The following is a 26640-nucleotide window of genomic DNA, read 5'->3' as shown; positions in this document are numbered from 1 at the left end:
TCCGATTCTGAACTGACTTGAGGCGCATCGAGCTGCAAAAGACCCTGGAGAGGGTTGCAGAATTGAAGTCAATGCCAACATTTTGAACTTTTGCATTTCGAAAACTATGACAGGTCCTTTGGAGAAGCTCTGTTTTCTACTCATACAGTATGAGCACCGAGATGTTATGAGATGAAAGGGCACCGAAAGTGGATCTTTTCAGGAACAGGTACATGAAGGTCCCACTCTGGCAGTGCATAGTAAAAGTCAAACACTAGCAGTCATGGCTGTATGTGGGAAGAATAGGTTAGACGTGTGGAACAGACGAGCAGTGACTGCCACTTATTGAAGACTTTGGAAGGGCTTGGGATGAATGGAGGTAAAATTGAAGCTGAAAATGTAATGCAGTGCAATGTAAAGTGATCTTTTATAGAGGGCCTGTCTACATTTCTGATGGCCTTGCTGCATGTGGCACTGTAAATAATAAAGAGGGGGTGTTGTTAGTGGTATAGTGGGTATTGGGATACTGCAGTATTGATGGCTACAGGTCGGAGGTACCCAACTCCTGAGGGCTGTTCTGCTCCTATGGGTTTGATGGTGCCACTTGAGAATATGCGTATCCATAAGGGAGTGGGATCTAGTCAAAGCACTGTGGGTCTGGGTTAGCGGCTGATGCGTGTGTGAGTTGGGGTGGCAGAGCTAAAGAGGCGAGAGCTGGCACAGGCTGATTAGTGCCGATGAGGTATCAGTGTGTGCAAGGCTTGTGGGTGTAATGAAAGATGGTAGGGGATTTTAGAACCGAGCCTTTTAGCCGTGGTAAGGAGGGAGTAGACACATTAGGGGTACATGTTATGGGGGAGAAGCTTTGAGTGCCATGGGAGTAAGGTAATTGGTGCTCTCTGGGAGGATGGTAGGGTGGTTTGTTGGATGTGTGTGGTAGTATTTGTCCAACTTCCTCTGTTTCGTGGTGTCCAACCCGAATGAGTCTGTTTTCCAAGAAGAGTTCAATAGTCAGGTTTTTAGCTATTTCCTGAAGAACCGGTGCTCTTCTTCTGTGTAGACTCGTTTGGGCAGAGTGTTCCAGAGTTTGGTTGTGAGGAAGGAGTAGGAGCCATTTTCCAGTAGATGTTTGGCACTGTGACTAGTGCATCATTGCTGGACCGAAGCACTCTTGCTGATGGGTGGGGTTGAATTTCCTTATCGTGGATTAAGGCCCCCTATCGTGGAAGGCAGTGTGCGATATATAGAGTTTTGAAGGCGATCTTCCAATTGATCAGGAGCTGCCTGTGAGATTATTTTACCCTTTTGCTTTCTAACACCACCATGCAGAGTGTGGAAGAGCGCTACCGTACTCCATAGGTGAAATAACCGAATGAGACTAGACTCTTAGTGGAGACCTAAACTTCAGCACAAAAAGGAAATCGTTCCTTAATACTGCTGGAAATAGTAAAACAGCCATAGATGTGTTCAAAGCAACCAGTGACTCCAAGTATAAAAATAAATATAAATGGCCTGATTCATGGAAGTGTTGTATAATGGCACGATCCCATAGGAAAACGCTGTGTGAATCCGGGCCCAAGCATCTAGACAGGATCCAAATTATTTTAAAAGGACACCCAGAGACACATTTGGCAGTAGTGGCTGCAACATGAAGCTGATGTTGAACGTGGGATCCACAATGAGCCCGCCACCTGAAGGAGAATGTGGAAGGCTGGAATCCTTTGGCCTGGAGGTGTACAATGAAGGCGCCATGGGCCTAAAGCGCTCCCTCACAGCTCGCCTCATGCTCATGAGCAAACTTTACCAGAGGGGCACACAGCTACAGGAGGGAAAATGGAGCCAGTAGGCAGAACATGCATAAAAGGTGGCAGAAATGCACGGCGAGGAATCTTACCAGTGGCATGGTTAGAGCCAGGCATGCTCAGGCTCCTAACAGAAAGTCAGGTAATGAATAACAAACTCATTTGTCAACTGCAGTTGGTTTGGAAAAGCAGAAGTTCAGATGTTAATGTTAAAGGTAATTGTACCACTCACTGTCACCACCAGAGTGGTCCCCAGGCGCTCTGGTGGATCTAAAAAGAAGGGTGTGAAAAAAAGATGGGGAGTGGGGCAGTTAAGAGGGTGCAGTGGGAATCGAAAATTGAGCATTGCAATGTCCTGTTGGCAGCTTCAGTTCGGTTTGCACCATTTACTGAGCTAAAGTGCGGTTTTCGGGTCAGTGCAAATTCGGATGTGCTGTTGTGCCGGGTTATGTGTTAGTCTGTTTTTGCAATGTGGTGAAGTACGTGCAGAATGCTGTGCAGAGAAGTGGTTGTGTGAGTTTCTGTATGAGAAGTGTATGCAGAAAGTTGAGGTTTTAGAATTGGGTTAGCAGGTTTTCCTTACCTCTTTGTCTTTGCGCTTCTATGATTATCCTGTGTGATTGGAATTGTTGTTTGGCCGCCTAGTTTTCACGTGTGTTGAGGAGTAGCAGTTTTCCTCTGTATTACTCTAGTGGTATGTGTACCTGGCTGATGCGGGCGTGTTCCCTCTGCCCTGGGGTTGCGGATGCCTAGGTTAGAGGATTCTTGTCCCTTCCTGCCCATCCCGTGTGGGGTCCTTACCTAAGTTTCCTCTGTGGGCTAGTGGAATATGGACATGGGTGGTTGGGGCGTTCACTCCCCTACCCTATTGTTTGGGAAGATTAAGTTAGGGGTCATGGGTTCCTCCCTGGGATTCTTTTTTCCCCACTAGGTCTATGCTTCCTGGTCGTTTCCTTGTGTTTCACAAAATGGTAGACAATGATAATAACACACCTAGATTTGGGATTCCTAGATAGTGGGAGAAAAGGGAAATGGGTGAAATGATCAAATCTAAAATGCCAAATGCATGTTTAGTTTGCATTCGGCATAGTAGATTAGATCAAAGCCCAGAATACTGAACGGAGGAGCGGGGGTGTCCTCCGCATACATTAAAGGCAGTGCGGGGGACAAACAAGCAAAAGATCGAATTAGAAATTGCGGGCAGGTGGGCTCTGTAATTTTGTAATTTGATCTTTTGGGATACTTTCTTTTAACGTACATCCGGAGAAAAGGCCTGGATTTCACAAAGTGTTAGACAAGGAGAAAACACACCTAGATTTGAGATTGCTAGATAGTGGGACAAAAGGCCTAGGTTTCACAGCATGGTAGAGAATGTTAGAGTATTTATACCGTGCACTATCACCACCAAAGTGGTCTGCTGGCTCGCTGCTGGATCTGAAAAGGGTAGGAAGGTTAGTAGGACTGAGTGGGAGAAAGGGAAGAGAGCTGTGATGTGCTGTTGGCAGCCTCAGTTCGGTTTGCTTAGGTGTGCTTTTCGGTTGGGAGCCATCAAGTGCTGTTGTCCGAGGCTATGTTCGATATGTTTTGTTGTTGCAGTGTAGTGAAGTGGGTGAGGTTTGTTGTGCATTAGAGGTATGATTGTGTTTATAGTTTGAGCTGTGTATGCTGAGGGTGAGATTTGTTATTAGGTTTGTTTGATGGCATCACTATCTAGATGTGACGCAGGCTAAACTTCACAATTCTATCTAGATGTGACGCAGGCTGAACCTCACAATTCTATCTAGATGTGTCGCAGGCTGAACCTCACAATTCTATCTGGATGTGGTATTCTATCTAGGTAACAAATTGTGCACATACATGGCTGCATTGCTGGGGGCATTGCAACAATGCATGTATGTATCAAGGGCTTTATGGGAGCTCCTTTGCCCTGAAAGTGAACAGCAGCACTCCTTTCATATGTATGGACAGCACGTCCATATATGTATTTGTGAGGCTTTTGAGTCTGTTTAGAATCACATGTTATGCATAGTCTGCCCTCTAGTGATTGGACTGGATTATTACAATAGACAGGTGTCACCTTCTACCTAAAATGTGAACTCGGGGCGAACCTCCAGTGATGGCTACTTCATGAAGTGTGCTCTGTGTGACTTGGCTGAAATGGCGAATGTTTTTTCCAGTCTTTTAAAGCCACCATAACCTTTCTGGTGTTTGCTCAACCTGCCCTAATGCTCCAACCACAAAGGCACAGACTATACTGTGCTGATGATCCCTACTAAGGGTGAAACATATTTGCCGCCGCCTGAATCCTTTAGAGCTCTGTTGCAAAATGCTATGTCTAAAATAGCAGACAAAGACATTTTCCTGGAGCAAAGACTTGATATTTGAGCTAAATTGCATAGCCACAATGCATTTCCCCATTTATCTCTGCCATGGAGGGGAAGTTTCAGTAATGGCTACTGGGTGGTACCGTGCCATGTGTGTGTGGTTTTTTTAAAGTCTTTTAAAGCTGATATATATATTTTCAGTGAAAAGGGTTAGATAAAGAGATGAGGTTCCAGCTTAACGCAGCAAACCCCAGAAATTCAGCGGTTAAGGACAGTGAAGAAACCTTGAGTCCAGGCCCTCCATTGTGTGGCTTCTAGGCACACCGATGGTGACCACACTCTCGTTTTTCTCACACACAGATTGCTTTATTAATTAACTGTATGTGTAAGGTACCAGCTAGCTAGCATTTCCTAAATGTTTGATTTTCTTCGCCTACTTTTTTATCATGCTTGAATATCCTTGCAAGCATTCCTTGTTAGAAAAAAATCGTCACAAGGATTTCCTGTGAGCACTGGGAACATTTAATTTTCAGTTTGTAAAGTCTCACCTCCTGCAAATCGGCGGGAGCTATATAAACGTTTTTTGTTGGCGGGGCACTCCAATCAATAATCAACATAAATAATGGATGAATTTCCACCCAGACCAACAAAGGTTCCCAATTCTGGTTAAAAGTGTGTGTAAATGTTTGCATTTCTCCCCTACTGGAAAACCAGTGAAAAGAGTCATTATCAGAAGAATGTTGTGAAAAGAACATCAGGCCATTGAGGTTTCACCTTAACTATAGGAGGGTGACTGTGTAAAATACGGATGTCTATAGGCAGCAATCTGCGGCCTATAGTTAAGGTAAACCAATGGGCATTGCATTTCCCAAAATTCTGTGTGAAGGGTCAGTTGGGGGAGGACCAAATTCTCCACGTGTTTACACAGGAAGGGGGGCGGTGGAGATGGGGCGATAATTAGCCAGGCAGGATGGGTCAGCAGATGGCTTTTTTAAGAGAGGGTGCACAAGGGAGTCTTGAGGGATGGCGGGAAAGCCAGTGGTGAAGGAGTGGTTACCGAAATTGTCAAGAGCCGTGGCGAGAGAGGAGATGTTGTCCTGGAAGAGCAAGGAAGCACCTGTTTGATGAGACCTTTATAGACTGGACAACATTAGAGACCTCATTGGTTGCGATGGGCAAACGAGAGGAGCATGCTCGGGGTGCTGGGGGGGGGAGCCAAGAGAGCAAAGGCGGGAGTGGAGATGAGGGTGGTGGTGAGGAGAGGATGTCCTAAGTGTTAGAAGTGAAATGGGAGGCGAAAGCGGTGCAGAGAGCCTGGGAAAGAAGCGGAGAGGTGGGAACTGCCATTGGATTGGTGAGATCCTTGCAGATAGTGTAAAGTTCAGCTGTGTTGCTAGTGGCTCCAGAGATATGGGCTTGGATGCAGGCCCTCTTCTTGGAGCGGATAGAAAAACGATATTGCCTTTGGAGCAGGCAACAGGCCAGTTTGTCGGCGGATGAACCCAAGGTCTTCCACTTCCATTCAGCAACTCTGCACTTAAGTTTCAAAGAAGCTAGATCAGAATCATACCAACCATGGCACTTGGAGGCAGGCTTCAGGTGCATCCTCATGACAGGGGCAAGGATTCCCATAGCACTCCATTGGGAAATGCCACATTACTACAGGCATCAAATTTGGCAGCGTGGGAAAAATTGGTTGCAATCCCATTGCTACCACTTTTTTCTAACCACACCTCCAAATTCTTAGTGAAGCCAGTGGTGTGTAATGTTCAGATTTAATAGCATTTAACACATCACGAGCAGAATCTATTTTATTTAAACAAATTATGCCTATCGCTTTAGTCCTTAACACTAGTTATATGTCCCTATAAGGGGAAGCTCTCTATCTCTATGCATACAGGGACATATAACTAGTGTTAAGGACTAAAGCGATAGGTATAATTTGTTTAAATAAAATAGATTCTGCTTGTGATGTGTTAAAAGTTACAGGGGTGGAGACAGAATCCAGCAACCCATACAACTCTATTTGTATTGAACAGATTTAATAGCAGTCTAGCAGTGACATTCTGAATATGCTGTACACGAGAGCTGGATGCTTTAGGGAGTACAAGAAAGAGCGCGTTGCACTAATCTAACCTTCTTGAAATTAAGCTGTTAACATCCCTATTCTTGCTTGGTGAGAGAAACAAGTATTCTTTGCAACCCGTAGTGGGGGTAGAGGCATGTTTGTACTAGAGTAGAGATGTGGGGTGTCAGTCAGTCTGGCGTTGATTTTTAAGCGTAGTTTATACTGGGGAACAAGAGTGGGTAATGTGCCAGAGAGCATGGCCAAGAAACGGCCCCTGTAGCATGCTAATATTAAATAAATAACTAATAACATTGTTATATTGTTGAATAGTGTAAGGATCTCAGGATGATTCCAATATACATACATCAGCAGCCGGTTTTTAAAAAGAACAGCTCTGTTCCTTTAAGCTACTGGCAGTGGTGGGTGGGTGGGTTGATAGGCTGCGGAGCATCGAAGGTAGACTGAGTTCTGAGTAGGGCAGCTGTTTCAGGTGTCCTGGAGGTACATTTTAAACCATGAATGATACTCACATGTTTCAAAGGTAGAAAGGGGCCTATGGCCTTCTCACTGTCGGCTCTTCCTTACATTAGTTATAACTAGCATGTTTACATGAATGTTGATGCCTTCTTTGCAAAGACATAGCTAGTCAATTGGTTCTTGGTACAGCACACCATTCTCATCTTACTCCAAGCCATAGTTATCCTGCAACAGTACATGCCTTCATAGGCCTGATCTCATATATCATCTATGTCTTTATTCTATTTCAGGGGTGCAGTCCTACTTTTAGGGCCTTCAGTGAACTGATTATTTGGGTTTTCCATTAGGATATTGTTTACGGCCCTGGTAATTAGACTTGAAGAACATTGTTGACGATGCCAAGTTGTATGGTACAGAGATCTAAAGCAACGTATGAGTCTTGCTTTGCCACCTGTTTTAGCTGCACGCTTTGTGCCTCAGGCGATTATTTAAAATGTTGGAAGTATTTAATCAGACAGCGGAGCCAAACCGCTCACATTATGCACTTGCATGATTTGAGCTGGGCCAGTTCGTCATTGGGCCAACACAGTCATGCAATGAAAAACTGCAAAGGCCAAAACTATTCTTGCTACGATTAACTTTTAAAAGTTGTTTACATGATATGAAAAAAGAAAGCTCACTTTCCTACGCGCTTATCTAAACCAGGGAGTCAAATGAAATATTCATCCCCAAGTCCATGTATGCATTTTATAACATTGAAAACCCTTGATCACCCTTGAGCCAAATTGTGGGATATCCCTAGTCCTTAAGGAAAAAGTGAGTTGCTTAATTGCACAGTGGTCTGGTTTAAGGAGTGGGGTAGCAGGTGTTTTCCTCCCAAAAAGAATTTTGCCACTAAAAGGCCAATCCACTTTCAGTGGCATTCTCTTTCTGAATGTGTCAAGTTATATAAATGTACAAACTTTTTACTGCTGACAGTAAAGGGCAAATGATAGCTCTGGGGCAACGCGCTCGCCTTGTAAGCAAGACTAAGTGGAGCAACATATGTTCGATCCTCGGGTCCGTGCTTAGAAACATATAACCAATTAGAATTATAAACGAGAATCTGTATAGTGAGTATTATGAGTATAATGAGTATTCTTATGTCAGCCATGTTCTTCATTGGCTTGAAGTGCCTCTTAAGCCATGTTGATCTGTTGGGTTTACTACACTTTACTGTTACTACATTTGAATAATGGCAATATGCTACGCCTTCGTGCATGCTTCAATATTGCCACCTTTTCTGTAAAGGTTGCCTATATTATACAATGCTCTACTTGATTGTGTATGCACGACAATCCAAGCAGTGTCAGCCCTTCGTGGCCATACCAGTGGCATTTAAGCCCTTTGCAACTGCTGCATGGCATAACATTACAAAAGGAGCAGTGAAATGATTGGTGGCACTCATGGAAATTCCATGCACGAGGAACAGAAGAGCGAGTTCCGGTGAAGCCTTCTAATGCCTCTCACCCGAGGACTTGCATTAACTGCAGGAAATGGTGAGCCAGACGCAGCCAGACTGGAGATTCAGAAAGGCAGTGTGAATCCCTAACTCCAGAAAAACCAACGGAAGTGTGACCCTTTTGGGCACCAGGCCAGATCCCAGGGCCTTTAATGCACCAATTACTTGATTATTGGAAATGCTAATTGGCAACATAAGCCCAGACGTTAAGGCTTAAGCCCTCCGCCAGGATGTGGGCTGTTCCACCGTCTCGGTCTTGATGTAGTTAAGGCCAAAGGAAAGAATGTAATCATATCGGGTTTTTAGTATGGTGAAGACCTGTAGGGTTGGCATCTGATATCTTTTATTTGGTGCCATTGTTTCAACTCTGGAACTGGGCCCCGCCTTCTAAAATTAGCCATATTAAATGTTGGCCTGAGATGCGGCGCACAGTGTTACGGTTGCAGGCTCTACTCCGCGCAAGCCTATCATTTCATTGCCTGTGGTTTCAGGCTGAGCAAGTCAGAATGCTGTAAACCAGATGCCCTTCAAATAATATTTATATCAATCAAACTAGAGCAGAAAACTCAACGAAACATGCCATGAGGCTAAACATTCAACTGGAGCGGGAAAGGCGCCCTGCAGTTTCCTCGCAGGTTTCTTCTTCGTCAAGTAAGGAGAGCAGTGTGTTTTCCATCACACCTCGTGCTGCTGCAGCCGCTTCCCCCAAAATAAAGTTAATTGTTTGCGATTATAATTGCTTTGTTTACATCTTTCAAGCATATGGCATAGCACAGTGTTACATTTGTGTTTGGCTATGTAAATACAATAATGGTCTCAGTGCAATAAGCAGACAAGAGAGTAGGTTATCTAAAGGGGCTTGTGCATGTTGCCTGGGCCATTGGCTCTGTGTTTCTGTTACACTGATAGACCCCTAATGAATATTCAGGAGCCAGGCTTGTGCCCGTCTCCTTAATATTCCTTAACGGCAGACTGCCTGGAGTGGAGCTTGCACAGTCGAATGCTAGATTATGTATCGAAGAAGGATTGCCTGGTTGTCCTGGTGGAATTGGTACAAATTTGAAAAAGTAGGTGAACCTGACACACAACAGTCAAGTTACTGGTGGCCATTAATCAATGAAGTGGTGATTGTAAGGTATTACCCAAATTGACCGAGCACAATTGACCGAATGACCTAAATGGTCGAATTTTAATGGTCCTAATTGAACTTTTATTTTTTGTATGTATATATATTGGGTTGGTTTGTATTATAAATAAAACAAGGAGTTTGGGGTGGGAGGTGTGGGGAGTTTCCCCCGCATATATGTACTAATTGACCTTTAAAATTCTGACAATTGTGATTCGGTCAATGCATACACAACCACAGCAATAGTGAATACTAAGTTGTGCAAGGTGTGAGCTCTATCCTTCAAGTTAAGTGACCACTTGGATCTCTGCTCATGTATGCATTTATTTACATACATGGCAAACACAAACAATACAATGATTTCACTTTTTAATAGGCTTGTGATTTCCCTTAGTGCACAATAGGGGAGTGTGGAGAAGGGTACACACGGTGGTAGCTGGCACCCTATATTTGACTATTTGAAACGCAGTGTGAGGTGCATGGTGCACACATGGCATAATCACTTGAAGAAGAATGGTGCATGTAGGAGACCAGACCAATTCCATGTACACTTCTTTGTTGATAGTCAGGGGTGTTCCTAGGTCTGGTAAAGATCCAGAGCTATGCTAATGTTGGGACTGTCGGGACTCTGGGCTAGCTAGCCTTTTGGTTGTAGCCCCTGAGCTTCTATCCAGGGCTTCAAACAAGACCGGGGGCTATAGCCCCCTCTCCCCCCCCCGCAACACATCTGTTGATAGTTCTTCTTTTGTACCATAACTTAAATGTGGGGTTTGGAATCGCATGTGTTTCGACACGTAGAAGCATTTAAGTAAATGTTTTCTTCAGATCATGGTTAATAATATTTTGCAAAATGATGCACCAACGGTAAGCCATATTTATGATATAAGAGAGGCAATATTTATTAGGAATTAGAGCTGTATTTTTTCACTTCAAATTGCTCAGAAGGTTACGTTATATAGCCCTTCTGGTTATTGTCTGTACTCATCGGAGGTTGCAGAAGTAGATTTAATGACTCGGGTAGTCGATATAGTAGACTCTGTCCTACTTATCTCTTACATTACCAAAGGTTCAAGGTGGAAATCGTGCTGACAGGAGATTGTGGTTTCTGGGGATATATTTCTTTTTTCCCTTTTTAAAAAGACAAACACTAAATCAAATAAGTGGGCATCCTGCTGGACCATGACAAGCCTGGGTCCTGCTCCTGGAGCACACCACACCGCAGGTTTGATACCGCCCTGCTTCCTGCAATCTAGGCACACCGACCTTGAGACGGGCCCAGTGAATTTTCAATGTGGTGGTGCGTGATTCCATTTCTACTTTTAGTGAAAGAATGATGTGCTGCCATTTGTCAAATAAAGTGGGCTCACACATCCATCTAGGGCAATGACAAGCGAGAGACAGCTCGGTTTGTATTGCAAGATAAACTCCAATGGCATCTTCACCTATTAGGAGCTACCCGAAGCCAGGTGACTAACTCAGAACTAATTAATGTCGAGAAGAACCCTCAAATATTGCCCAATCACATTTCTTTCTGCAACGTGCTGTTTGGTATTTCATAGGACCAGTAGCTATATCTAGAACTTTCATAATGTAACACAGACACTGAAACCCTTGGTGCAATGTCTTCCTCATCTAACCCAAGAAGTCAGCTCTTCCTTAGGTGCCTGGTTACAGCTTTCCTAAAAATTCTCAAGGAAATGTTAAGCAACCACAAGGGCTAGACTTCAGTCCAAAGTATCAAACACAAGTTGTTGTGTCAATAATTTCTAACTAATCTTTAACTTTAACAGGATTCAAGAATCCTGTTCTAGGCCTTCTGTTGAGGAAGATCCTCCTCCATCATAAAAATATAGCGAAACCGCCTCTGTAGGAGTCCATCTTAGATGCATGTGTCCCTTCTAGATGCTTCCTGTGGAGGAGCTGCGTCTGCCCCTCCCAGCGTGACATCTCCTCTTATTCCTTCTACTGTTCCTTTGTAGCCGCTGGATCAAACTAGTTCGGCAATTTACGACCTTGGGCCAAGAAACTGGGAGACAGCAGTTTCATAAATAATGCACTGCACATGTCTTTATGCAGTCTCTTCACGAACCAGCATTGCCCCTGGCCAATATATATATAAAAAAGGAACAGAAAATAAAGCCTGCTCAAAGAGAATGGGCACCATTCAAAGTTTGATGGTGCACTAAAAAAGTGGCTGTAATTCTGTTACTGCCGCTTTTTGGGGTTGTTATGGAATTACCACTGCATTTACCACACCATCAAACTGCGAGTTTTTCCCAAACCACAAGTGGAGGATTTATGCTCCATGCTGGAGGTAAATCCTCCAATTAAACACCAAACATCAGTGGATTTACCGTGGCGGAATTACCGCTTGTGGTAAATCGGACGGAATCCCCATGGGGACTGACACCACGACTCATAATCCCATGGTAAGTCACCGAGTGGCAGTAGCGCTAACCATTTTGCCAGCAATTCGGCAGATTTACTACAAATCAAAGCCAAACTCGGAACGAGGCTCAATGTTTCATTAATTAAGAATCAAAAGACGAGCAGGCAACATTCTCTGACACTAGTCAATAATATTAGTTAAAATACTTGCTCCACCCATTTAACCAAATAAGGCCCATATTAGGAACTTAATTATTTTGTTTACAAATGTGCAAAATTGTTTTTCTGCCTTTTCTGGTGTATTACAGTATCATATTGCACTTCATGCTGGATTCTACCCATGTCTGCATGCTGTGATAAGTTGTTTATATTACCCAATTTTATAGCTTTCAATTGACCAAGCTCCAAAAGATGTATGGCTGAGATGCACACTTGCGTTATAATGGCAGACCAGCAGAGCCCTGTCTCACAGTCCTGTGCTGTTACCTGTGAACATGCAGATGAGAGCAATACTGGACTGCTCTCGATATGGTCTGTGCAGGCACGTGGGATATATGGCAAAGCATTGAAATGCACAACAAAAACAGTGCAACCCTCACAATCCAGGGGCACACTGGGTGCACCGTGGCTGAGGGTGTATCCTTGGGCATCCCGGGTGCTGAGGGTATATTCTTGGGCACACTGGGTGCACCGTGGCTGAGGGTGTTCCTTGGGCATCCCAGGTGCTGAGGGTATATTCTTGGGCACACTGGGTGCACCGTGGCTAAGGGTGTTCCTTGGGCATCCCGGGTGCCCTGTGGCTGAGGCGGTTTCCTTGGGCATCCCAGATGAAATGTGGCTGACCTTGTTTCTTTTGATAATCATTGCAGAGTATTTCCTTTATTTTTCAACAAGAATGTGAAAATGAGAGGCAGCCCTAGATGTCGCCACAATATCCACTGGTTCTGCTGTGCCAACCCTTGTCGGCTCAGAGTGTGTCAGACTGTCCTGCCACCCTTGCTACTCCCACCAGTGTGACAAACTGGACACTGTGGTGACTCGTCTGTTCTTCCTTCTCCATATAGCTTCATTTGGGCCTGTGGATGCAGTCTATGCGCTAGAATCACCCCTTTCCTACTTTGAGCTGATCCCCACCTCCTGCATTTTAAAGTAGGCAACGGGCCAGTGGCTTATTCAATAAACTAATGAACCTCTGGCTGATGATGTGCCAAGCCACAGACTCCATTTTCTAAGGGACGTGCTGAAAAATTCCCCACCAATTAACATGGGCCTTATGTTGAGGGTAATGCTACCCTGTGTGGGTGTCATGGTCGTCACCGAGCTGAACTCACTTGACCCTGCATGCGTACATGTATAGATGCATTGGTGCTATTTGCAGATAAGGACTTCGAGGCCCGTCTAACCCACACTTGCACAGCCAGCCATGCTGCAAGACAATAGCCCCTTCTTGGTCTTTAGCTTGTCTTTGCTATTGTGGACTAGGGTTGGTTCCTACCCACAGACAGTGTATGTAGTTTCCTATTGCACTTTTGCTCACTGAGTAGTGTCCTCAAAGGACATGGCTACATAGCAATCTCACCAGGCAACCGATCTGCACCATGTTACCTTACTGGGATTTGTATCCAGCACCGTGGCCATTTACACGGCCTCCAGGCACTCTGGTGGATCTGGTCAGCGGCTGAGAGAGGGAAGGCGAGATTGCGGTGCTTTGCGTTGAGGTTGTAGAACGGAGGTACGCTGTACTCTGCGTTCATGTAAGCTTTCTCGCTCTGATACGTTGGAGGCGGTGACGGCATTGTGTCCCGAGGGGTGGCCTCCTGCTTATAGTGTGGGCATATTCTGGCCAGATGCTAAGTATGTCAGTCATAATTAGAGGTGTACATTTGTGATTTTGGAAGTCTGAGGAGTGGGTCTTTTGTGAAACATGTGTGAGTGACTGGTTTAGCCTTTTTGTGTGGTGTGGTGGAGAGAAATTATGGGTTAGTCAAAAAGGTAGGGAGTGTTCTTGGGGTTTCCATAGTGCGTTCAAATTGTTTTCTTGCTGTCGATTGCATTATGGGGAGAGGCGTTTGACTTTAGTGCTTGATGTGTGAAGATGTCTGGTGTTGGGGTTTCGATATGCTGGGAGACAGGTAAGGAGTTCGCTTGTAGTTCTGGCAGTGCCTTGATGGGATGTCTTCTAGTCTTTATTGTTTCCTGGGTGCCATATGCACTGTGTTCTATTGTTTTGCAAATCCTCCATTTTAGGAACCACTCTCTAGTTTTGATACATGGAACCCACCTTTGCAAATGTATTTGAATTCCCTACATGCTTGTATTGCTTGCCGAGGAGCCACACGTGTGGCCGTTGTGTGCCGGTGTGCCTCTGACCATGGCACCCCTACCCGCTGTGCCTTTGAGATTCATGTTGTTTGCAGTGCCCATGATTGCCTATACTGTCCTATCACCTAATGGATGAACTTGGAAGGCTAGGAGGACATCAAGTGCTTAAAGCACGGGCAGACGAGCAATCTTCTCCCGCGTCGTCTTGAGGCGCACGCTGATCATGATTGAGCCGCATGGTGGTCACTCGGCAGAGATGCAAAGATCAACTGGCCCCCTTTCATTCTTCACTTCAGAAGATGCCGCAACGTCAGATGTCTTTTGGAGAATGTCTATAAAGCGATGATAGCGCGTTACATTCAGCGCTTAATTTGTGGGAGCATTTACCAGGGCTCAACCCTTATGATTTTGTCAGAATTTGTCCATCAATTTACCATAGGAAGATAGCATTTTTACTCTATGTTCTGTGGACAGTTGGTCGACATGTCCCTCTGGCCACATACAGAAGCAAAGTAAAACGTTATCGGTGATGTGCTTAAAGGACACTTTTAAAACTGGTGCCTTGCTTCTAGACACAGCATGTGTGGTATGTTATTTTATGTTATGTTTGTATTGATTGGAATGTCGAACGCATATGCCATAGGTCGTGTATCCATCACCCCCAATGAGCTGATGGGAGTTGCAGCTGCAACCCCAAATGTGCTCATGCTGTGGGAAGTTACCGTGGGGAGCAGCAGGAGAGGGTGTGTAACTACCGTCCTCAATGTGGCGCATACGTGCTAGAACATATTAAGGCCCTGGCATATACCAGTGCAGTGGTAGCTTTATTGAGGAACTGCCAATTCGTAGCACAACCAGACTTGGAGCAATGCAAGAGCGGTGTTGCTTAAATAGCCCGTGCTAATAATGTGTTCAGTGGATTCCAGCCAAAGGCTCCAGCCAAAGGTTGTCTTAATCTTTCTAAGATTGATCAAAGGAGAACGGTTGTCTTTGGGAACATTGTTGTCTATTATTTACAGGTCGTTCAACTCTGTGGCAACATGCACACTATGAACAAGCTGTGTGTCCCCCCTCACATGCCATTTCTCCCTGTACTCCATTGCAATAGTTTTGGCGTATAGGTGGTGCTTTAGCAATATGCCAAACAACAACAAAAATGTTTAACTCCTTGCTCCTGCGCCGGAGCAGGGAGTTAATCACTGGAATAGGGTGCCGATGTGAAAGCATCAGCACCCTAGTCTAATGAAAACCGTGGCAGAGCATGGAGGTAATCACCTCAATAGGCTGCTGATGCAATAGCATCTGCACCCGATTGTTGTTAATTGCGCCCCACTCCCGCGCTGGAAAGCCTGGCACCAGCACAAGAGCGGGCGGATTTCATTTCAATAGGGCGCCTGCCGCACCTTCTCCCACCACGCAGGCAGGGCCCTAAGGCGTCCCTGCCTGCAGTCCATGGTGCGGAAAGTTGCCCCCTGACCGCTTCAAGCAAGTTGGATTTTACCATCCGTATGAAACGGTAATTGAAAAATGGCAATGTGGCATCATGCACTGAGGCCCTTGCACTCCAGGACCCCTTCTCGCCTGAGATTTCGACGGGGCTGGTCATCTGAGCCTGTGGTCGTACATCAGTGCATTTCTAGGGTGCCACCTAGTGGGCAGGCTGAGAAATGGCTTCAGTTTAAAACCTAGAAGCAAATTGGCCCTACTGTCATTAGAGGGAGAGGTGGCAAAATATCAGCTGCCCAGGCCAGCGAAGATCAGTGTGCTAGCCATGCTTGGGCATAGTCCCAGACAAAAATATGGCATTGTGCGGGCTGGGTGTTCTGGTCACTGTCTGTCACCTGCAGGCTCCCACCCATGGCTGAGTTTCTGTGCGAGTCTTTTGTTGTTGTTGATTTGTAGAGCACTCCACGCAGACTTTTCATGCTGCGCAGCATCGCCCGGTTGACAAGGAGCGGGCATTGCCCCCGAGCTCTCCTCCCAGTCAAAGCTTTCCACTGCTCAGGCAAAAGTTCCTACTCTCTAGGCCCCGGATGTGTCAGGAGTGGGCTCCCTAGCCCTTCCAGGTGAAATGTAGCAATGACCACAACGTGAAAGTCAACTGGCACATTCTAACAGGAAACATATATGGGTGAGTGGGTGAGGGCTGTTTACCCAAAGCATTGGTGTCAGGAAGTTGGGTATCACGAAGGGGTGAGACGTGTACCCCCATGAAGTATATGGTTTTGGTGCTGAAGAGGAGGCAGTTCTGGTAATCACAGGGTGGTGAAGAGAGGGAGAGAGAAAGAAGGAGAGGGAGAGAAGGAGAGAGGGTGGCAGAGGAAGGGAGAAATGGAGAAAGGAGAGCGAGGGGGAGAAAAAGCGAGGGATGGAGAGAGAGAAGGGGGAGAGAGGAGGAGAAAAGAGGAGGGAGTGAGATAAAGGGAGATAAAGAGAGAGGGAGGGAAAGAAATGGGGAGAGGAGGGTAGAGGGAGGGATAGAGAGAGAAAGAAGGTCAGGGAGAGCGGGAGACGGCCAGCAAAATATATGGTCCGCGCTGCCACTGTACACCTTTAATAATACGCACATCAGCGTGAGGTACTCTGCTCCACAACGTCAGCGTCAAATATTTCCCTCCGATAGCAACCGTCTCACTGGACTGAATACTGCATACAGAGCTTGAAAAAAAAAGTAAACTGCTTCAGCTGTGGTAGGGCTGGAACCCACACCCCGAGTCATTACAGGCCATTTAGATGGTGCTGGCTGTCTTTGAATACTGAACGTTCCTGCTGCAATTAAACACGAGCCATTTCAAAGCACATTTTACCAGTGAAAAAATAACAGAACCGTTTGGCATTCCTGTGTTTCTAGAGACTCCTCCTTTTCCTTCGTGCCCTCGGGCAGTGCTGCTTCCAGGAACTTGACCGTCACACTGGCATGGCTTCCCATGCACAGGTCCCCACGTGATCTCTTCCGCAGTATTATATACACGAAAAAGGAAAGGGTTTGCCAGGTTAGCTGCGGCATTTGGGGGGTTGTAGGAATACAAAGCGAAGCTCAATAGTTACTGGTCCCCACGGAAGTTCCTAAGGAAAGCGCTTTTGCCGAGAGTCCATTTTTGAGTGTTTCTCACAAAGACGGTAACTTAACATTCAACACGACAGGGGACAACGTTTTTAGTTTGGGCTGTTGGGTGGCCGGAACCATTGCATTAGAGTACAGTTAGGGAGAAATTGCATATGAGGGACACACATCTTGAAGGTCTTGTTTGGTTATTTGCCTGCCCATTCACTGTGGCCACTTTGAATGGGATGACATTGATGCTGTCTAGAAGTTATTGCATCTCAGGCAATCATATTGAGGCTGGCTGTGGCAGGAGCTAGATCTGCAGCCTCTCTTCATTAAAACTAGACTTTAAGGGTCATTACGAGTTTGCCAGTAACCCACCTGTAATACTGGCTGGTTACCTGCAAACCTGCCTTACCGTTACCGGCACCCGATAGCCCGGTGTTACCGGAATATTACGGGTGCCGGCAACAGCAGTGAATTCCAGTAGGTCTCCAGGGAAGGGGTTTGCCGCAATCACCAGCTCGGTAGTAGTGGTGCTGGTGATTGCGGCAATGATTTGCCGGTAGGGGCCTGAACTACCGTTGGGCAGGTGTGCCGTCGGATCAGATCCCCTACTGGCATACAGAGTGTGCCGGTCTAGTAAAAATGCCGAAGCCAGTATTCCCAACATTTTTTCCATCATTTTGTCTGGACTGGCACACTCGTAATGAGGGCCTTTAACTCTTTTAGCGTCTCACACCTCATTAATAATAGTGGAGGCGAGAAAAGAGAAGCTGCACACCAAAACAGGTTGAATAGTTTTACTGAAGGCGCCCCACAAAACTAACTTCTGCTAGTGCCAGCCTCCAACTCAATCCTTGTGATCTACATCCTTTACTAAACCTGTGCCAGAGTCTTGCAACTCTGGAACCAGTGACCGTGTTCTCCACCCTTGACCCGTCACGTGCGTAGCATCAAATGTTTGTCCACGGTATCTAGTCTCCACACGTCGTATATACCAGCCATGGGAGCCCATGCCATTCAGAAAGTCCTGAGCCACAGGAGTGCTTCATTGGAAAGAAGGGAGAACACTTTTTTCAGGATGATATCTTGGTCACCAGAGCAAACCAAAAAGAGAATGACCACAAGTAATGTGACTACTGAGTGGTCACCAGATGCAAGGAACGCATAATCGGTGTCACAGAGGTAACCGACTTAGGTCACACTGGTTATCAAACCAAAAAAAGCCGTATTTACCAACTTGCTGAATGTACCCCACCAGAAGACAGCTCAGGTTGTTTTTTTTAGGTTGGCAAAATATTATTCAAAGTTTGAAGAAAACTTCACTGTGCCAAGGACGAGTATGCTCGTCCTTTTCCATAGCCTTGCATAATAGCCTGCCACTTAAGGAGTTAAACTACATGAGGGAAACATCAAAAAAGTATGCAAAATTCAACTGGCTGGAAAAGTACCAAGGAGAGTTTGAAATGCTGAGAATAATATCAACATGACCACCGCAATCATGTTTCACGCTTTTGCACGTACACTAATGACGGTCAATGCCAGTAAGGAGGTCTTCGGGAGATCCTCACGTGAGCACAACAGGACAAGGAGATTAACATTGCTTTGGCATCCAGAGGCCTTAGGGGGTTGAAGTAAATTCTTCGGCTGTGGAGTGCTAGGCTCTGGGGGTTTGTTAATGGTTACGTCACTTCAAGATGCTGGCTTGCAGTCTACCGCTAATAAAGACTGGCCACCAGCCACAGGTTTATATTCTAAGTTCAAAAGTCTTTTGCACCGCCTGCGTTTGCCTATGTTGGTGGGCTGCAGATATTTTAAGCTACAATATTAAGGTAGTCTACCTGCCAATGTGTAAGAGTGTAATAGCAGACTGCTTATGTAGACTTTCAGCCCATACTGGGAAGGAAGACCCGGGCATGAAGAGAGACAAAGAACATACAGAAGAGCATGTGGCTGCTATGATAAGCTTGGCCATCCCTCGAGAGGAGTGGATGAAGAACAGTTTAGAGGATGATGAAGCAGAACCTACTTGCAAGGGAACAAGGGATGGTTGGTTATTGGGGACAGAGGTGTTGCTAGGATACAATTTGCTGCTAATTTGCCAGAAGGACCTTTTTATTTTGTTGTATTGTTTCAAACGCATCTACTGGGATTCGTCCTTAGTCAGGTGTTGTTGAAAGAGCCATGTTTTGAGAGATTTGCAAAATTGGAGAATTGTGGAGGCATTCCGCGCTGATACTGGGATTGAGTTCCTGAGGGTGGGTGGATGCGTGACAAGAGAAGAACAGTTAGAAAGAAAAGGACCTAAGCTCAATAGCCTTCGGTGTGGGTCGCACACCCTAGATACCACTCAGTTGTGTATATCAAATTTAGCATATGTTTCTCGCAATATGTGAAATTTGGATCCAAGGCTGTCGTGATAGGCAGCCAAAGTAGGTTCAAATAAATTCAAAATATACTTTTTGTTGGGTAATCCATATATATCTGTTTTATTCACAGATGCGAAATTTGCCAACGCATTTCAGACCTAATTGAGTCCTTCATCAGGGCATTTCTAATTCGATTATAGTTCACCATTGTAATTCGATTTATCCTTCAGTACACATGAAAAAAATCCGAACCATGTCATCGTCGATCAAAGCAATCAAAAAAGGATCAAGCAGTTCAGGGTTATCAAGATAATTATGTCCAGTTAAAGCATGCAGGCCACATGACAAAAACAAGCAACACGTATACAGAGAGAAAACATAAGGAGAAAACCCACAGTAAACCAACTGTAAGTTGGCGTATTAGTGAGCATCTTGCATATTTCGCATCAATCGGATTAGCCACTGTGTCGTCCTGACCGCGTCTCGAAAGTGTGTTAGATCATGCCTGTGGTTCTATTCCCTTTCCCCGTCGTGTTGAAATCTGTGTACCTTAAAAGTAAAAAAAACATGGTGCTTTTGCTTTGAGAACCGCTTGTGTGTCCAAATATGATAGTAACCAACATTATAATTCCGTGCGCGACTCGTGTTTTATCTCTAGTCCCAGATATAGGCTGTTAGTGGGATATATAGTGACTGTATTATTGTTGAATACGTAACCGCAGTGTTTATAATGTGCCATAGAGGATAGAAGCTTACCCTATTAAAACTGTCAGACCTTAACAGGGACAGTATGGATCACTTCTGTAAATGATCACGCAAGACGGAAAAACAATGATTGTGGTCATACACCATGATTAGATAATGCGCTTGGGAACGAATGGTGTTTCAGATCTATCCATTACAACTTACTTGATGAGGTTGCGTCTTTTTCTTGTACGTGGCACATGCTAATGTGCCGCGACTGCAAGCGCTCGCCGTTCCGATGGCAGAGCCCTCGAGCTTGAAACTGCGATTGTTATTTCGGTTGCTATGGCGGCAGTGATAGAAACTGAAGATGTTGGTTGTGCAGTTCATGAGGAAAAGTATTGGCCTTCTTGTAGTGGAAGAATAGTTTGCAGGTCCTCTTTTTGCAGACGAGTTGTGACTCGGGCCAGTTGGTCTGTTTACTGGGCGAGGAGCTTGTGCCACCAGATATGTGGAGGCCGCCTATCTAGGGTGAGGGGACAGAGAAGAAGCTGACCCTATTTCTCAGCTATTTAAAAACCCATGAATCGCATGGCGGTATATTCATATAAAAACGTTCAACACAGGAATCACAATTACACTTAGTATTCCTTTTGATATTCCTGCTCACTTGAACTCACTTGAACTCAGTTTTTAAGGTTTCAAAATGTTATGTGGACCTGAAGGGTACACACATTATTTATAGCCGTAACCCATAGTTATTGGGAAATCCCTTGGTAGTGTTGGTCGACCGACCGGTTTCAGTGACTAGCAATGGTAATGCCACTTTCTTCAGGACCTTGGATACTGCTATTGATACTGTAGTGGGTTTATTCTGATGCTGCTGGATACATTGTCCTATGTATTTAGTTGTTGGACATAGAGTTCTACTACCCAAATATGCAGATTCTTATTATGATCCAGCAGCATGGTGGCCTCTAAATTCTATATGGCTTCCCATAACTGGTCTAGTATTAATCTTGATGAATGAAGGATCGGGGATGAACCGTGAGGCTGATAGCAGCATCAAAATGCGCTAGAATAGCAATGCACCCATCAGGTCCACATATCATAGTTTGAAATTTTAGAAACTGAGTTCAAGTGTGCAGGAACATGAAACGTAATTGTGATTCCTGTGCTGACATTTTAATATGAATATACCCCCATGCGATTCATGGGTTTTTACAATAGCTGAGCAATAGGGTCAGCCTCTTCTCGGTCCCCTCACCCTAGATAGGCGGCACACCCCCGACATCTAGGGCTAAGCAACATCTGGAGTGACATCTATTAATCAGCACTATTTCACCCTGCAACCAAACTTGCTGACGGTAAAATAACAGTTGCTCTACGCCAGTACATATTTATGTGTGAAAGTATGTTACTAATCTGTACAGGGTGTTCTTACCCACCTCCCTCGTATGTACTCTACATAACGTACGCCTTCTTTCTGCCTTGATGGGGTTACTCCCTCCTACTCACACTCCTGTTTGGACTTACACTTTTTTCCATACTTGCCTTTTAATTTAACACTTTCGTACAATTTTACTGAATGCCATTTTTCGTTTAAGGGAGGTTTGCTCATTTCTCATTTGTTCCATGTTTGTTTATGCATCCCCTCTTCACCATTGTCTTCTGTGTTTATGCATGTGTGCTATGATATGCAGTGTTGGGTTCCTAAGGTCTATGTGTTGTTGCCAAATGCATCTTGGCCTAAAATGTTATCGTGCAATTCTGCTTTTTAAGGCATTTATACCATCGTTCTGGATTGCTGAGATTGCCTCCCTTTTCCCCCACACTCTTCCCCAGGCACAGACACACCTGCTGAACTTCCACTTCTTTCCGTTCTCGTGTTTTACTTTGGTTGCTTTCAAATTTGGTTTGGACGGCTATTTTTCATTTTTTAGGGAGTTGTGCTCATTTTATATTTGTATCTGTTTGTACATTTATTCCCCCACCTCCCATTCAAACTTTCAATTTTATGTTATGTCATGATATATTATATCCTGTTTTGCTATGTTGTATTTGCCATGTCATGTCACTTTGTACACGACCAACAAGTACAGTGAAGCAGCTGGAAGGTGACATGTAGCACCTCACAGCCACTCAAATAAGTCAATAATACACTTGACGGGACTCAGTGTATGAAAAAGGCCTGCAACACCCAATGGATACTTGCTAATGTCATCTGGTAAGGCAGGCTCTTCAGTCCTTCTCACCCTTAAGAGTCCCCCGCTGACAGGACAAGGTAATGACAGGCTGGGTTGAGAACGCTAGAAAAGGCTGGATTATGTACATGAACTCCCAGTATAGCCCAGCTGCAGCCCAGAGGAATCCAACCTCCCACACTACAATTATCATTCCCCATAAAGCTCTTGGCAGTTCTAAAGAATTTACATTCACAGCCAGCATGGACAACGACCTTTCTCCCAGGGGAGCCACATTTAAAAATACACCCTTATTTGGGTGTGCCCTTACTTCCGCCCAGCTTTTCTGTCTACAGAACCTAACTGTTCATGGCCTAGAGAATGAGTAGAGAAGCGTGTGCTCTCCTGCTTTCTTGGGCTTTGCTTGAATGCACCTAGGCAGTGCAGGAAGGCCCCAAAGCATGTGCCTCAGGATGCAGACATCCTGTTCATACAGGCTTTATAACGGAAAGATGGCCTAGAGGTATTATTTTACAACCGTACCTCTAATTTAAAGGTCTATTCCAGTAGCTTATTTAGCAATTCACTACATACAAGGGCAAAACCTGTTCTCTCTTATTGAACCAAAGGCCAGTCGGGCGTAGCTTGCATGGAGAGGATGTCTGTCAAACTCCCATTTTTGTGTCTCCCCGCACTCATTCTGCACAAGTCAATTCCTGGGCTTGGCCCCTTTGCCAGTGGGCTTTTACAGACCTCCCTCTGGCTATCATCAGGGTGGAGTTCAATTTGCTTCTCTGGTTAGTAGCATCCACAACTCCCTGGAATTAAGTACATCTCAATGTCATCACGCGTTCACAACATGAATTAAATGAATATCAACACCACAGTAACTGCCTCCATTTAGATTCTGCGGACCAATCTCATCCCCTCTCTTGATTACATTTTCTTCTAGTCAAAACACAAACAACTATGAGGTCATCCCCACAGCCACTATAACTCATCCTTCTTTTTTTGTTTCCCTACATTTTGTCTGTTATGTTTGTTTTTCTCTCCCTAACTTTTTCTATTCCTCCCCTTTCCTACTCTCTTTGGCCCTGTTTCCTTTTCACCCCTCAGACCACGGTCTACATGTGCAAGGATTGGTGCTCTAAGGCCCCTCCAATGGTGGTGTGCACAGAATAGAAGACTCATAACATTACATAAAAGAGGAAGAGGCGGGTTCTCTCTGACAGAGTTAGTAGTACTTAACATCATATTGGTGTGTCCTGTATTAGATAATGGGCAAACATAAGAAGACTGAGGCTCGTAGGCACTCATCCCTCCTGCTCCCTTGCACTTGTACCTTGCGTATAACTAAATAGGAATTGGTGTGCTTAGTTTTAGAAACCTTTTTGCTCTACATAATGTATAGGTGAACTATGTTCTGTGGCTTATTTTAATTGGGCTGCGTTTATCATAAACAGCTTAGCTCATGCAAATACATTGGTGGTGAGTTATCAGCTGCCTGTGACGGAAGGAAACCCAGTGGGTGAAGCCCCCCACAGCTGTCTTACTAGCCTCCCCCTTACCCTGGCCAACAATTCATTGACTGAGATTTCAGCGTTTCATTTGTAACATTCACAGGATCGCTCTGAGTTGCTGGCCTGTCCTCCCATTCCTGTTTATTCAGCATTAGCCACACTTCTATAAAAGGCCTTTCCAGATCTGCCTCTTCGTAATCACATTGATTTGGCTGCACTGGTTGTCCCAAATCCAGGCCCAAGGGCCGGGAACCTAACAGGTTTTCAGGATGTCCCTCATTAATATTCAATGAGAAAAAATGTGCATACATTTAGAATCATTGTATGCAAATTTGTCTCATGAATATTAATAAGGGGCATCCTGAAAATCCGACTTGTATCCAGCCTTCAGGCCTGGAGTTGGACAGCCCTAGATTAGGGGATAGTTGGCATATTTTGTTCAGCCGGTTATACAGGTTGAAAATCCAATATGCAAAGGTGGCTCCATTCCAGAGACACTTGGCTGCAATTAAATCAGCCTAAACTAATTGTAGGAGGATGTCCACGAATAAATGGCACCCCTTCACTGCCCTCGGAGAGAGTGTGATGTTTCTTGGGAAGTATGGATGATTTTTCCACTGAGAGCCTCTTTCCTTAGGTGGGTCTGTGAGGGCATGTGTCCATTTGATTTGCTTAGACCACTTGCAGCTTCTCGTTAATAATATTAATGATGATGAAAATGTTGTGTTTGTATAGCGTTTATTTCCTCTGAAATGAAGCTTCTGGCCTTCTCTAACTCTTCCCTTTCATATATTTGACAGGAAAGCTATCTGACAGGGTATCCTGCACGGAAGAATAAAGCTGCGGAAACCATATCCATTCTCCAGATCACACCAGCCGTCCAACCCCTCTGACTTCTCTTTGGCCAAGGAGTGAAGGACCCGTCCTATCTTCTACGTTTTCTTTATGGAAGCAACAGACAAATCAAAGGCCCCAAATGGTCTGAGAAAGCATCTCGTTCCTCCAGCCTCTGTTCTTCGACTCCTCTCCTCTGAAGGAACACGCTTGCTTCTCTTTCTTGTTCCTTGCTAAAGGATTTTCCTGGTTTTTACCAACATATCGACCAACGTTGATGCTTTTCCGCTGTGTCTTCAAGGTTCAGAAAATTATAACTGGACTAGGATATGGATTTACGTATTCTTTTTAAAAAGATACTGCTGTGGTTTTGCTGCTACACTACGAATTGTGATTGGCATTGTACAGTGTTGGACCTGTACAGATTTTGACGATGGGGACAGGGGTTATACTGGAGTAGTATTGCTTCAGAGTCCTCTCTCTCTTACCCGGGATGCACTTTTAAATGAACCGTTTTGAATATTTTATTGGCTAATATACTTTTTATTTTATTTTTTCTAAGGCCACCTTTATCCTAATGCCATATTTTCAGTGTTATATTCTTATGAGTTTGACTTTTTTTTATTCGTCTGATGCAAGAAGCAGCATGAATAGTTTTTACTGTGGTTTTGTAAAGACTGTATGCCAAGAGAACACAGTAAATGTTTATCCTTCTCGGCTTTCATTTTAAAGAACCACCTCGTCCCCCCCACCTAGAGAGAACGCCCCATTCGGGAACAGAGCTAGGAGTGTTGAACTGAAGACCAAACGTCCCTTAAGGTGTAAAAGAATCCAAGGGGGCAGAGTTTCTGGGCGTCACGAGAAACCTGGATGAAATTTCAAACCATGATGGTTTTCAGTGATCCAGGAAGTCGGTGAGACAATCTCTCCATGTGCAGAGCCCTTTCATGATAATTAGAGTGGTCTGGACAAGCCAACGAGAACTATGCGCCAGAGGGAGTGGGCATGGCCAGAAAGGACCTCCCCTCCACTGAGGTTCAGACCCACTGTTTGCTTTTTCCTGTCATGGTTAAGAGACATGTGCAATTCGATCCTCAGTCACTGGGCGGAGGATAACAGGGTAGAGCTTAATTGTGTGCACTTGTACAGTTGTCGCCAGGAGTCCGAAAAAGAACACCAGCGTGTGTGCTGCAGCCGATGCAGGAGGGCCGACTTACGTCGAACAAAGACACATAGAAAGCAGCCCTTTCTCGCCACATGAATGCCCCTCTTCTGACGCTGCGCGTCTGCGCCCTATCTCTGACGACGCACGTCGTCCAGTCTACCACGCACGGCAGAGCGTGTCCATTTTGCGAGGCTTCTGTTGGTACGAATCGCAGTGAAGTCTGTTACCGGGGGTGACTGCGACAGGAGGGTACGGCGAGGTCACCCGAGTATTTTAGTGATGGAGCACTTTGAGTACTGTGTATATACTGTATTTCTACCGTTTCCTTTGTAAAAAAAATTCACTTAACACTTTGAGCGACTGTTTTACACAGGTCTCCTTATTTATTAATCCGGACTTGGCAATGAGTGGACGGCTTGGTAATATTGATTTAAGTCCTTGTCAATTTTCCAAAGTTGTTAGCAAACTTGTTGACCCTTTGTGGAAGCAGCAGCTAGGTCCTTTTGTTTCCAAGATTAAAAAGAAAATCTCTTTGGAAATGATGTTGAATTTCTTTTTTTCTTTTGTGCATGCAATCTGCAAGAAACAACCCTGCAATTGATCAACAAGCCCACAAAAGCAACGCAAACTTACAATGTATCTAAAGTGAATGTTTTTTTTTCTGTTTCCAGTTGTGTTTTGGTGAACCCGAATTCAGAGTGTGAATGGAGTTCAAGGTTTTCAATTTTCAAACATAGGGCCACCAATCATTTTAAATACATAATGGACAAATTGAAAAAAAACCTTGGTACAGCAATCAACATATGTTCTTATATCACTCAAAGTAGAGCTGGGTGAGCCCAGCGGGGC

At 44.9% G+C, this 26640-nt stretch overlaps 1 protein-coding gene across 5 annotated transcripts in view; it reads left to right on the top strand.

The window, feature by feature from the left end:
- The window catches only part of SOBP (sine oculis binding protein homolog), a 567669-nt gene extending 541339 nt beyond the window's left edge, over nt 1-26330 (top strand). For all 5 annotated transcript variants that reach the window (XM_069606562.1, XM_069606564.1, XM_069606563.1 and 2 more), the window contains one exon: nt 24593-26330. The gene's annotated coding sequence lies outside the window, so the exon portion shown is untranslated. The remainder of the gene's footprint in view (nt 1-24592) is intronic.
- Nucleotides 26331-26640: the final 310 nt, after the last annotated feature.

This window comes from Ambystoma mexicanum, chromosome 4p (genome assembly GCF_040938575.1).
Source record: "Ambystoma mexicanum isolate Mex_15411 chromosome 4p, UKY_AmexF1_1, whole genome shotgun sequence".
Lineage (NCBI taxonomy): Eukaryota > Metazoa > Chordata > Amphibia > Caudata > Ambystomatidae > Ambystoma > Ambystoma mexicanum.
This window is presented reverse-complemented; position numbering and strand designations above follow the sequence as displayed.